Genomic DNA, 12,116 nt, shown 5'->3' on the forward strand with positions numbered 1-12,116 from the left:
GAAGCACTCTATATTGTTCATCAATGAGGAAGCATGAATTCTTCTTACATAGTTGCTTCTAGGATACTGATGGGGACCATTATATTTGTTCTTGTGGTATGCCCTACAATCCTTTGCCAGCCCACAATTTGTACAAGAATAACAATATCTAAAAAATATACCTGGATAATGGAGATTGCCTTGATCTACTTCTAAGGTCATCTTGCCTTAAAATCCTTTGATCAAATTTATTGCCTCTTGCATTCTTGACACCATCTGCATATCTTCTTGGAGTAGGGTTTCTTCCAATGTCATCTTGACTCTTCTCCTTGCTTTTGCTGGAACTAGGGGCATCAATATTTCTTCCAAGCTTCTCCACATCCTTGTTGTTTGAAGCATTAGGGTTTGCATCATTTCTGTTTGAGGGTTCACCTGCATAACCAAGATTCGATTTATCAAGGGGGGGTCTTTGATGACTAAGAATGTCATCAAGGGTTTGAGAGCTCTTTAGACTCTTGTTCAGATGATCAACTTCTTTTCTTAGGAGATTAATTTCTTCTTTCAACATCTTGCATTCTTCATCCTTCTTTGCTATATGGTTCTCCATTTCTTCATTCTTGTTGCTTCACATGATTGGGCCTTAAGTGAGGTGATTTCTGATTTTAATTTGGTGATATTTTCATCCTTTTCTTCTAGTTGGCATGTCATGGCATTTATTTCCTTTTTTGCTTCATCGACTTGTCCTTCCAGGAGGGCCAAAGCTTCCATTACCTTTTCAGCTCCTTGTGCTTGTTTCTTTACTTCTTCCAACTGAGATTTAAGGGAGAATATCTCTTCCTTGTATTGACCAATTTTCGCTTCAAGTTTTTTCAAGTCCTTGTGACTTTGTTCAAGATGGCTTGACAAAGTGTCTTCCCTTTTCTTTGCTTTATCCAATTGATTTGTCATGGATATGACTTCTTCATGATGCCTTTTCTTGTTTTGATGAAATTCCTCCTTAATCTTGGTGAGTTCCTCATCTCTTTCTTGTACTTGAAGCTTAAAGAGATCAACTTCCTTCCTTGTCTTTTCAAAGTCATAGTCACCATCTTGTACTTGCTTCTTGAGCTCCTCATTTTCCTTATTCAATCTGCTTATTTCTTTTAGTGCAACTTCAAGTTTTGCCTTGAGATCTTCTTGGAGGTCTTCTTCATTTTCTTCATCTTCTAGGTCTTCCTTGGCCTTGATGTCTTCATTCTTGTTTTCAGCTTCCTTAATGGGTTATGGATTTCCTTCTTGCTTTCCATCATCTTCTTGATTAGAGGTCATGGTCAATGCTCCTTTTGAGTGAAGATCTTGAAATTTGTCCCACATATCTTTTGCTGATGAACATTTTTCCACTTTGGCCTTTATAGGATTTGGTAGCCCACTCAAAATTGCCTTCATTGCTATTGCATTATGCACATTGGATTCTTCTTCTTTTATTGTGCTTTTGGTAACCACTGATTCCCAAACTTCAAATCCTTGAGCCATTAAGAAATTCTTCATTCTTGCCTTCCATAGTTCAAAGTTTCAATTGAACAATGGAGCTTTCCCAACTTGATTATTCATTGAGGAGGTGACATCTCCGATGGGTTTGCAAACCTTCTTCCTTGACTTTTCCATTTGTGTTCTAAGGATCTACCTTCAAGCTGTTAGGTTATGAGTGAAGGTACTGTCTCTGATACCAATTGGTGGAACAGGGGGGGTGAATCAATGTTTCTTTTACAATTCTTATTTTACCAATTTTTAGATCACTTATAACCAGAACACAAAATTAACAATATAGAATAAATGATTTATTAATCAGAAATAACGAGGACTTGAATCCTCTTCTTACAATAAATCAGGTACAATAATGTTTAGGGCTCCAACCCTAGATGAAGACACCGATCTCCAATCCACCAGGCTCTAACATGTACTTTGCCAAGCTCCAACTTGAACTTCACGAGGCTCCAACCTCTAGGGATCCAACCCTATCTTTCCCAAGGCTCCAATCTTGTCTCTGTGAGGCAACCTCTAGGACTCCAACCCTCTCACTGGTATAGGATCCAACCTAGTCTTCTTCAGGGCTCCTATCCTCTACGACTCCAACCCGTACTTTAATTCTTCAAGATAAGTTAAATCATTCTTCAAGGCACCTAATATCTTTTACAACAAGCCCTGACAATATTTTCACCTTCAATAATGCCCTTAATCGATCTCCAAAGCACTTACCTCATCAATGAAAACTTTATCTTCTCAGAAGGTGTCTCCACAACTCTTCATGTCACCCAAACAAGATTCTTCAAGGTTACATTATGAGGGCTTCATCATGATCTCCAAGAATCTTCAATAAGTTACTCAAGGTCTGCACCAAACAATTCTTCAAGTGCTTCACAAAGTTTTCAACCAAGGAGGTCTGCAATGGTTCTCCAAAGAATGTCTCCAATAGGCTTCAACAATGCTCTAGGGATTGTCTCAACAAAGTGTCAACTCTTCAATGTCTGTTGCAAAGGGTCTTCTACAATTTTGCTCCAAAATGTCTTTAATAATGCTCCAAGGAGACTTCAAGAATGTCTTATGTAAGGCACAACAATGCTGCTCAAAAGTCCAAGAGATAGGCTCCCAACAATACTTCAAAAAGTGCTCCAAAGATGTCTTCACAAAGCTTCAACAATGATGGCTTCAAAAGATGTTGTAATTCTAACTCCAAGTCTGCCCTAAGATGACTATGGGTTGCTCCAATGTTTGATACAAGATCAACCTCCAATCAATCCTCAAATTATGCTCAAAGTGCTGCTATAGGACTGCTCATGGAGATCTTCAAATGATGCTCCAAGATCTTCAAAATCAATGCTCCTTCAAGAATACTTCAACCTTGTTCAAACCCAAGTTTATCATTGCTCTTCAAATTCTTCACTAGGCCACAAATGGTGCTCTAAAAAAAATGTCAAGAATTTTCCAACCAATACTAGAGTTCTGCACTTTAGAGCCACCATAGGTCCGAGCCTCCAAATATGAGCTTCCACCGGTCAAGGTATAGTCTGAGCTCCACACAGGTCCGAGCTTCTATGAGTGACTATACACACACCTATCACAGGTATGAGCCCTCCATAGTTCTACAATTCTGAACCTCACAAATCAAGGTACAAGTGTAACAAGTCCGAACATCCAAGCCTCCAAAGTCTGAGCTTCACAAATGACTGTTGTCCACAGATACGAGGCTTCCACAAGACACTGTACTCAAGTTTTATTACTGGTCCGAGCTGTGACTATTTTCTAGATTTATCATTGGTCCATAAACTGAGCTACCACAAGTGAACTGCCCACACACTCGACAACAGGTCCAAGCCACAGGATACTATCCACTGTCCGAGGTAGCACATGTCCTCTACAAATCTGAGCTTTTAATAGGTATGTCTGAGCTTGAAAGATATCTTAACATCGAAATTGCCCAAACTATAATCTTTTTGTTCTCCTCGGCCTTCTTCCTGCTTCTATGCCTCTTATCTCAATTCTTCACCGAGTTGATGGCTAGAACGATGAGTTTACTTCATATTTATACATGTTTTTGATCTTCAACGAAAATACATGTCCCTTGGAGGAGGAGCTAACTTGCACATGTTGGCTCATGTCAAAGAGCATAAAAAAATATATTATTCCAACTTGTAAAATCATTTTCACCAAGCCTATGAGGAGTTAAAAGGTGTGTAATAGCTCGTTGGAAAGAGCTCAATGTCTTCTACGAGCCTATGCCAATTCTATCCTTAAATAAGGTCATTTTCACCATCAATAAAATTATATTTGTGAATTGCCATCATTATTTTATCCATGGCAATCTTAGTTTCATCATATGTTTTTGGAAAATGCTATGACATTCGAGGTAAAGGCTCTTTTACATGGGTTATTCATTTGTAAGGGTTATGGTATTTTAACAAGGCTAGCACATCATATAGAGTTAGGGATTCATGATGTACATTAGGTATCTAAGGCATGCACTTAGGATTAAGGTTTCACACTTTAGGGTTTTCAGCTAAGATTTACTTTAACACAATTAAAGTTTCTTTATAGTGTTAGGGTTCTTAACAAGCAAAGAGTTAACCAACAAAGTTATGGTTTAGTCTTCTTCCACAATGCAACATTGTATTGAAATCAATGACACCTTTGTTCAACCCATACCGTTAATTAAACAATTTTAGCGAGAGAGATCAACCATAGTAGCCATATCGATAAGAATGGTTGGTAAATAAATAAAAAACAACATGCTTCCAAGAAAGACATTTGCTATATCCAAATATTTTTAAGTATGTTTTTAATTTGCGAACTTGCACATAATTTGTCGAGAGAATCTAGGGTGTCCAAAAATGATCTTGCTCTCGCTCAGCTCATGTAAAGTCTGGTTCAAAAACGACAGAAGTCTGAATAAAAAACAATGGTAATATGACCGGTTATGGCTTCGCCTCCCAGGAAGTATCACCATTTTCCCAGCTACAACTTCAAGGGATAACCTCTGTCGCTAACGTTATCGAGGTAGTGGGTTGTTGTAGTGGACTGTGAGGCTTTCCAACTTCGTTTTAGCTGGTGCCAAACGCTGCCCAGGTCAGCTGAGAATTGACTTATCACACCTCCTGGTTTGCTGGAAAAATCACCGGCTTTCTGAATAATTGTAAGTTCACTGTCCTTTAAGTGATTTTTCTAAGAAATTTGGGTATGTTCTGTCAAATTAGACTGCTATGTTCTTGACTTTTCTTCGTGTTTTTTTGTATGATAAGTATTTAAATCAAGCTTTGGATAAAAGCCCCTGTTTTTTGTTTCCCAGCCCCCCCAAAATTTTGCAGATTTGACTATAGCATTAATTGTGACTGTTTTAAGTATAATTGAGCAAACCCATTTCCTAAATTTGATTGTCTTCGGCAATCCTGTGGTGTAGGATTTTCTTCTCAGGGCTTACTGTTAGATGTGATTTTCCAGAAAGAAAAATCAACATTGTATTCAAGTCGATTAACATGTTTACATATGTCTTGTACTATGTCATATTCAGATATTCTCTATCTTCCATATTTTCCATCCAAACACAAAATACAAGAAGCTGTGCAAAACCATACCTATCTAATAATGCATAGATAAAACCCCAGTCTCTGTTAGATGGGTTTATGTCTGTGTTGTTGAAAAAATGATCGATATATCTTACAAACAAAAAGAAATTGCAACCAGGCTTCATCTTTCGTTATATTTTATGTAATGCAGCAGTACGGAGTCCAGATTTATTATCAGATTAACATGGGGACTAGACTCTATTGATAGAAATATTGAAGAACAAGTTAAGTGGATTCTTTAGCAGTAATGTTGTTTTCAATTCGTATTCCCTACTGGGTTTCCTGAAAAATCTTTAGACTGTGTCTTAATGATAAGATTTGGGGAAGTCAATTGAGTGTATCCAGGTGGTTGAGAGGGATTAATGTTAACTTCCCCACCCAAATTCAGGTGATATGATGCTCCCTTGGAAGCCGCTTTTATACTGGTTATCTTAATTATGTAAACTCTTCCTTATTTTTGCAAATAACGAGAAGAATAATACAATTAGAAAAAAAAAGAAAGATAAAGATTGGGGAAGAAAGAATAATGGAAGAGGGAAGTTACAAGAGGGAATTCAGATTCTGCATTGACAGGGGTGGAACCTTTACTGATGTTTATGCCGAGGTTCCTGGCGAGCCTAGATGTCGAGTTATTAAGCTTCTCTCAGTGGATCCTGCCAATTATGAGGATGCACCTGCGGAGGGAATCAGACGAATACTAGAGGAGGTCACAGGGCAGAAGATTCCCCGGTCGGATAAGATACCTACATATCCAATAGAATGGATTAGGATGGGCACAACTGTTGCCACCAATGCACTGTTGGAGAGAAAGGGAGAGCGTTTAGCTTTGTGCGTGACCAAGGGATTCAAGGATTTGCTTCAGATAGGCAACCAGTCTCGACCAAAGATATTTGACCTAACTGTTGCGAAGCCTTCACCGCTGTTTCAAGAAGTAATAGAAGTAGATGAAAGAGTTCAACTTGCTTTGGATGGAGAAGTGGAAAGTGAAAGGGTTGTAAAAGGTGTATCTGGTGAATTGTTAGAGGTTGTGAAACCGTTGGACGAGGAAGCACTGAAGCCTCTTCTAGAAGGATTATTGAAGAGAGGCATAACTAGCATAGCTGTGGTGTTTATTCATTCTTACATCTACCCTGTTCATGAATTGGCCGTAGAACGCTTGGCAAAGGCTCTAGGGTTTAAGCACGTGTCCTTATCTTCGGCACTTACACCAATGGTGCGAGTTGTTCCACGAGGATTCACTGCTACTGTGGATGCATATTTAACTCCAGTTATTAAAGACTATTTGTCAGGGTTTCTATCTAGATTTGACGAAGAATTGGACAAAGTCAATGTTTTATTCATGCAGTCTGATGGAGGACTTACACCAGAGAACAGGTTTTCAGGTCACAAGGCAATCTTGTCTGGTCCTGCAGGAGGAGTTGTCGGTTATGCTAGAACTACATTTGGCCTGGAAACAGAACATCCTCTAATTGGCTTTGACATGGGAGGCACCTCAACCGATGTCAGTCGCTATGCAGGATCTTATGAACAAGTACTGGAGACTCAAACCGCAGGGGTGATGATTCAGGCACCACAGCTTGACATTAATACTGTTGCTGCAGGTGGAGGCTCAAAGCTGAAATTTCAACTAGGGGCTTTCAGGGTTGGGCCAGAGTCGGTGGGTGCCCATCCTGGTCCAGTCTGTTACAGGAAAGGTGGGGAATTGGCAGTCACAGATGCAAATTTGCTTCTTGGAAGGGTTATTCCAGATTACTTCCCTTCCATCTTTGGGCCAAATGAAAATGAGCCATTAGACTTGGAGGCAACCAGAGAAGCATTTTGCAAGCTTTCAGATATAATCAACTCTTACAGAAGAGAGAAATATCCTTCTTCAAGAGACATGACTGTTGAGGAGATTGCAATTGGATTTATAGATGTGGCTAATGAGGCCATGTGCCGACCTATTCGTGAACTTACCGAGATGAAGGGGCATGAAACTAGGAAACATATCCTTGCATGCTTTGGAGGTGCTGGTCCTCAGCATGCATGTGCAATTGCAAGAGCTTTAGGGATGAGAGAAGTTATTATTCATAGGTATTGTGGTATCCTAAGTGCATATGGCATGGGACTAGCTGATGTTATTGAAGAGGCGCAGGAGCCATATGCTGCCATATATGGTTCTGACTCCATGGTTGAGGTGTCAAAACGTTCCAAGGTTTTGACAGAGCAGGTAAGGCAACAGCTGAGGGTTCAAGGCTTTAAAGATGAAAATATACACACAGATTTGTATTTGAATCTGCGTTACGAGGGTACAGACACTGCAATGATGATCGAGACTCCTCAAGATGGTAGCAATAATTATGCTGGAGAATTTGTAAAAAGATTCCGTCGAGAGTATGGATTTGAACTTCAAAAGAGAAATATTCTTATCAGTGATGTGAGAGTGCGTGGGGTTGGAGTTACTGATATGCTGAAACCTGTGGCAATGGAGAAAACAGTAGGGGAGCCCAAGGCAGAGAAATTTTACCAAGTGTACTTCGGTAAAGGATGGCAGGAAACACCGGTATATCTCCTGGAAAATCTTGGCTATGGTCATACAATAAAGGGTCCTGCAATTATCATGAATGGAAACAGTACTCTGCTAATAGAGCCTGTTTGCAAAGCAGCCATTACGAAGCATGGAAACATACGAATTGAGATTGGATCTGTTCCAACTAACACTGAGTTGGAGATCAAGGTTGCTGATGTAGTGCAGTTGTCAATATTTAACAACCGCTTTATGGGGATTGCAGAACAGATGGGTCGGACGCTTCAAAGAACATCAATTTCCACCAACATCAAAGAACGTCTTGATTTTTCATGTGCACTATTCAGCCCTGATGGGGGCCTTGTGGCCAATGCACCACATATACCTGTCCACTTGGGTGCAATGTCTAGCACTGTCCGTTGGCAACTCAGATATTGGGGTGAGAATTTGAGAGAGGGTGATGTCTTGGTGACCAACCATCCCTATGCAGGTGGAAGCCATTTGCCTGATGTAACTGTTATAACACCAGTATTTCGGGATGGGAAACTTATATTTTTTGTGGCAAGTAGGGGACACCATGCAGAAATTGGTGGAATAACGCCTGGTAGCATGCCCCCACTTTCGAAAACTATATTTGAAGAAGGAGCTTCCATCAAGGCTTTTAAATTAGTAGAACAGGGCATTTTTCAAGAAGAAGGCATTATCAAGCTATTTCAAACGCAGATTTTTGATGAATACAGAAATTATACTGATAGTGCTCCACGTATGATTCCAGGGACCCGAAGACTTGAAGATAACCTATCTGACCTTCGAGCACAGGTAGCTGCAAATCAGCGTGGGATTATCCTTATAGGAGAGCTTATTGAACAGTATTCCTTGGACATAGTGCAGGCATACATGAAGCATGTGCAGACAAATGCAGAGGCGGCTGTGAGGGAAATGCTAAAATCAATTGCTGCTCAAGCTGCCAAGCAATCAAACCTAGAAAAGCAAGGACCACTTGTAACTTTAGTAGCATTAGACTACATGGATGATGGGTCTGTAATACATTTGAAGCTTACCATTGATGAAAAGAAGGGAGAAGCATTTTTTGACTTTGAAGGAACTAGCCCAGAGGTATATGGAAATTGGAATGCTCCTGAAGCAGTGACAACTGCTGCTGTTATATACTGTTTGCGATGTCTCGTGGATGTTGATATTCCTCTTAATCAAGGTTGTCTTGCGCCAGTGTCAATTCACATTCCACCAGGTTCTCTTCTTTCTCCAAGTGAGAAAGCTGCTGTGGTGGGTGGTAATGTGCTTACATCTCAGAGAGTGACAGATGTGGTACTAACTGCATTTCAGGCATGTGCTTGCTCACAGGGTTGCACAAACAATCTCACATTTGGTGACAACACATTTGGTTATTATGAAACTGTAGGGGGTGGATGTGGTGCCGGGCCAGGATGGAATGGAACCAGTGGAGTACAATGTCACATGACAAATACACGCATTACAGATCCTGAGATTCTTGAGCAGCGGTATCCAGTGCTTCTTCATAGATTTGGGCTTAGGGAGAATAGTGGTGGTGCTGGTCAATTCAAAGGAGGTGATGGTATTATTCGAGAGATTGAATACCGTTGTCCAATGACTGTTAGTATTCTATCAGAAAGACGAGTACATGCACCAAAAGGTTTAATGGGTGGCCAGGATGGAGCTTGTGGACAGAATTTTCTCATCAGAAAAGATGGACGTAGAGTTTATCTTGGCGGAAAGAATACCGTAGATGTGCAACCTGGGGAGATCCTTCAAATTTTAACTCCTGGAGGTGGTGGATGGGGCTGCACTTCTTGATGCTAAATTATGCCCCTTCGCCTTGCATGATTAGTAGGTATTTGAAATACCAACATCAATTTATTTTAACTTTGGATAGATTAAACACTAAGTCTGATCAATAAAAATATTGATAAAAATTGAGACAACTTTTTCAATATTTAAAAATTCCAACCTAAACTAGATTTACACTCAAGTGGGTGTATATATATATATATATATATTTTGATTTATAAATATATATGTTACACATCTTATATACTGAAAAATATCATATTGAGTTGGTTGACAACACTTGTTATTTCTTTTATTTTGGATTGTAGAGTGCACATTGTGTTATGAAACCAGCGCACAAAACGATAAAAAAGATAGATCAACGCCTTAAAAATAAGCCTTTTCGAGGGAGAAACCTCCTTTACATTACACAAATGAACAATTCTTAAATGATACAAATGTCAATACCTCATTTCTATAGATAGGAGTCTAAGGGGTCATAATATAATCAAAGCCGACATAACAATAATAATGTAAGGGCACAATAATAACAATAGTGAAATTCTATGGGGCACAATAATAACCATATGGGGACTACATGGGCACAACAATATAATAAGGGGGATGCACTAATAACAATAAGAGGTTACACCAGTAGTATAGGGACCTAACATGCCTTTCTCTATCAAAAAGTGTTGTCCTCAACGCTTGAGTAGTTATGAATGTTTTTGTATAAAATTCTTGTCCTCCCATGTTGAATCTTCAGTGGGTAAGTCCTTCCACTTGATGAGATATTATGAAATTGATCGATTTCGTAGCTGTCGAGTTCTTGTTTCTGTGATTGCTTCAGGTTTCAATATGATTTTTCCTTCCTTGTCAAGTTCTGGCAATATTGTTTGAACTAAGATCTTCTCATTATGTAAGGTCACCATTTTTTAAGTGCATGTAGTCTTGCCAACATTTCCTTCTCATAAATAGCTTTGTCTAAATACTTTCTTTTGATTGGATGACTTTCGAAAGAAATGGGTTTTTCTTCTTGCGTTAAAACATCATCAATTCCATTTCCTGATGCATCATATTTCACAATAAAGGTTTTTGTGAAGTTTGGCGTAACTAAGACCGGTGCTTGGCACATTACCTCTTCAAGATGTTCAAAGGCCTTCGTTACTTCTGGAGTCCATGAAAATGCATCTTTCTTCAATAATGTTGTTTTCAGAATGTCTTCAGTGTTCATTCTTATTTGATGATATCCTGAACGAAGATCCAACTTGGTGAAGTAAATTAATCCATGCAATTCATCCAATACTTCATCAATGACAAGAATGAGAAATTTATCTTTAATAGTGAGTTTGTCGGGCTCTCTATAATCCGGACACATGTGCCATGACCCATCCTTCTTGTGCGTCAATACTACTGGAGCAGAGAAAGAACTTTGACTAGGTTGAATTATACCAGCCTCTAGCATTTATGCAACCAAATGTTCAATTTCACTCTTTTGGGCATAGGGATATCTGTAAGCCCTAATGTTTGGAGGAACACTTTTTGGAATCAAATGAATAGAATGATCATGATCACGAATAGGTGGGAGGCCTTTGAGAGTCTCCAATACCTTAGAATGATTGTCTAAGACTTTTTGAAGATCTGGAAAAAATAGATGATTTCGATGTGGAAACCTCTAGTGAACATAATTGTGCAATTATGCCTCGTTTTTATTTCTTTAGAAGCTTTGTCCGTCCGTTAGAGCTGATTATCTTTCTCGGTTTCCGTGTGATACCCCTTAATTCAACTTCCTTTTCTTCCGAAGAAAATTTCATGAGAAGTTCTTGAAAATTAAAAGCTATTGTACCCAAGGATTGTAGCCATTGGACACCTAGTACAACATCAACACCACGCATTGGAATGGAAAGCATTGGGCTATTCAATACATATTCTCCCATGGATAGCTTGATATTATGGCACTTTCCAGAGCAATTTATGGTTTCTCCACTTGCAACCATCACTTGACACTCTGGTGCTGGATATGGGAAGCAATTCAATTCATTGGCTATCTTACAATGAATAAAATTATGGGTACCGCCCGAATTAATCAACACTATTACCTTTTTCTTCTTAATATGTCCTCCTATCTTGATAGTTTGAGGAGTGGTAATTCTAGCCAATGCATTACAAGATATGGTCAGATTCATTTCTTCTTTCTCGATGCGATCTTTCACTTCTTGAACCTTTTTCTTCTTGATATGCCCTTCTATCTTGAGAATTTGAGGAGTGGTAATTCTTTCCAATGCTTTACAAGATATGGTCGGATTCATTTCTTCTTTTTTTAGTGTTGGTTTCTGGTGTATATCCTCTTCTTTTGATGTTTCTTGATCTTTTTCTTCCTCTTTTTCATAATCTATGTAAAATAATTTCTTCTTAACACACTTATGACCTTTAATGTATTTGTTATTACAATTGTAACAAATCCCTTTTGCTTTTTTTTCTTCCAATTGTTGTGGTTTCAACCTTGTAGGTTGTGGAAGGTCAGGAGAAACAACACTTCCATCTTTATAGTTGTGAGGGGTAAACTTCCTTGTTTCCATAATTTTGCTTTCCACTTTTCTTGCCAACCTGAATGCATTCTCCAATGAATCAGGTTCCCAAAGATGAACATCATGTTGAATGTTATCCTTTAAAGTCCCCATGGAGACATCAATCCTGTGCTTCTCTGGAATATCATTTTCCCTTATATT

General features: G+C 39.0%; 1 pseudogene across 2 annotated transcripts; it reads left to right on the forward strand.

The window, feature by feature from the left end:
• Nucleotides 1-4,286: 4,286 nt before the first annotated feature.
• LOC149179545 (5-oxoprolinase 1 pseudogene) lies at nucleotides 4,287-9,588 on the forward strand (annotated as a pseudogene). Of its 2 annotated transcripts, none has more exons than XR_016256849.1 (2): nucleotides 4,287-4,645; nucleotides 5,227-9,588. The product of XR_016256849.1 is annotated as a 5-oxoprolinase 1 pseudogene, transcript variant X1 (transcript). The 2 variants fall into 2 exon arrangements; XR_016256850.1 differs by having other exon boundaries at nucleotides 5,230-9,588.
• Nucleotides 9,589-12,116: the final 2,528 nt, after the last annotated feature.

The sequence above is a fragment of the Pinus tabuliformis genome, chromosome 3_2 (genome assembly GCF_031772625.1).
Source record: "Pinus tabuliformis cultivar Carrire ecotype Pingquan chromosome 3_2, CPIR1, whole genome shotgun sequence".
NCBI lineage: Eukaryota > Viridiplantae > Streptophyta > Pinopsida > Pinales > Pinaceae > Pinus > Pinus tabuliformis.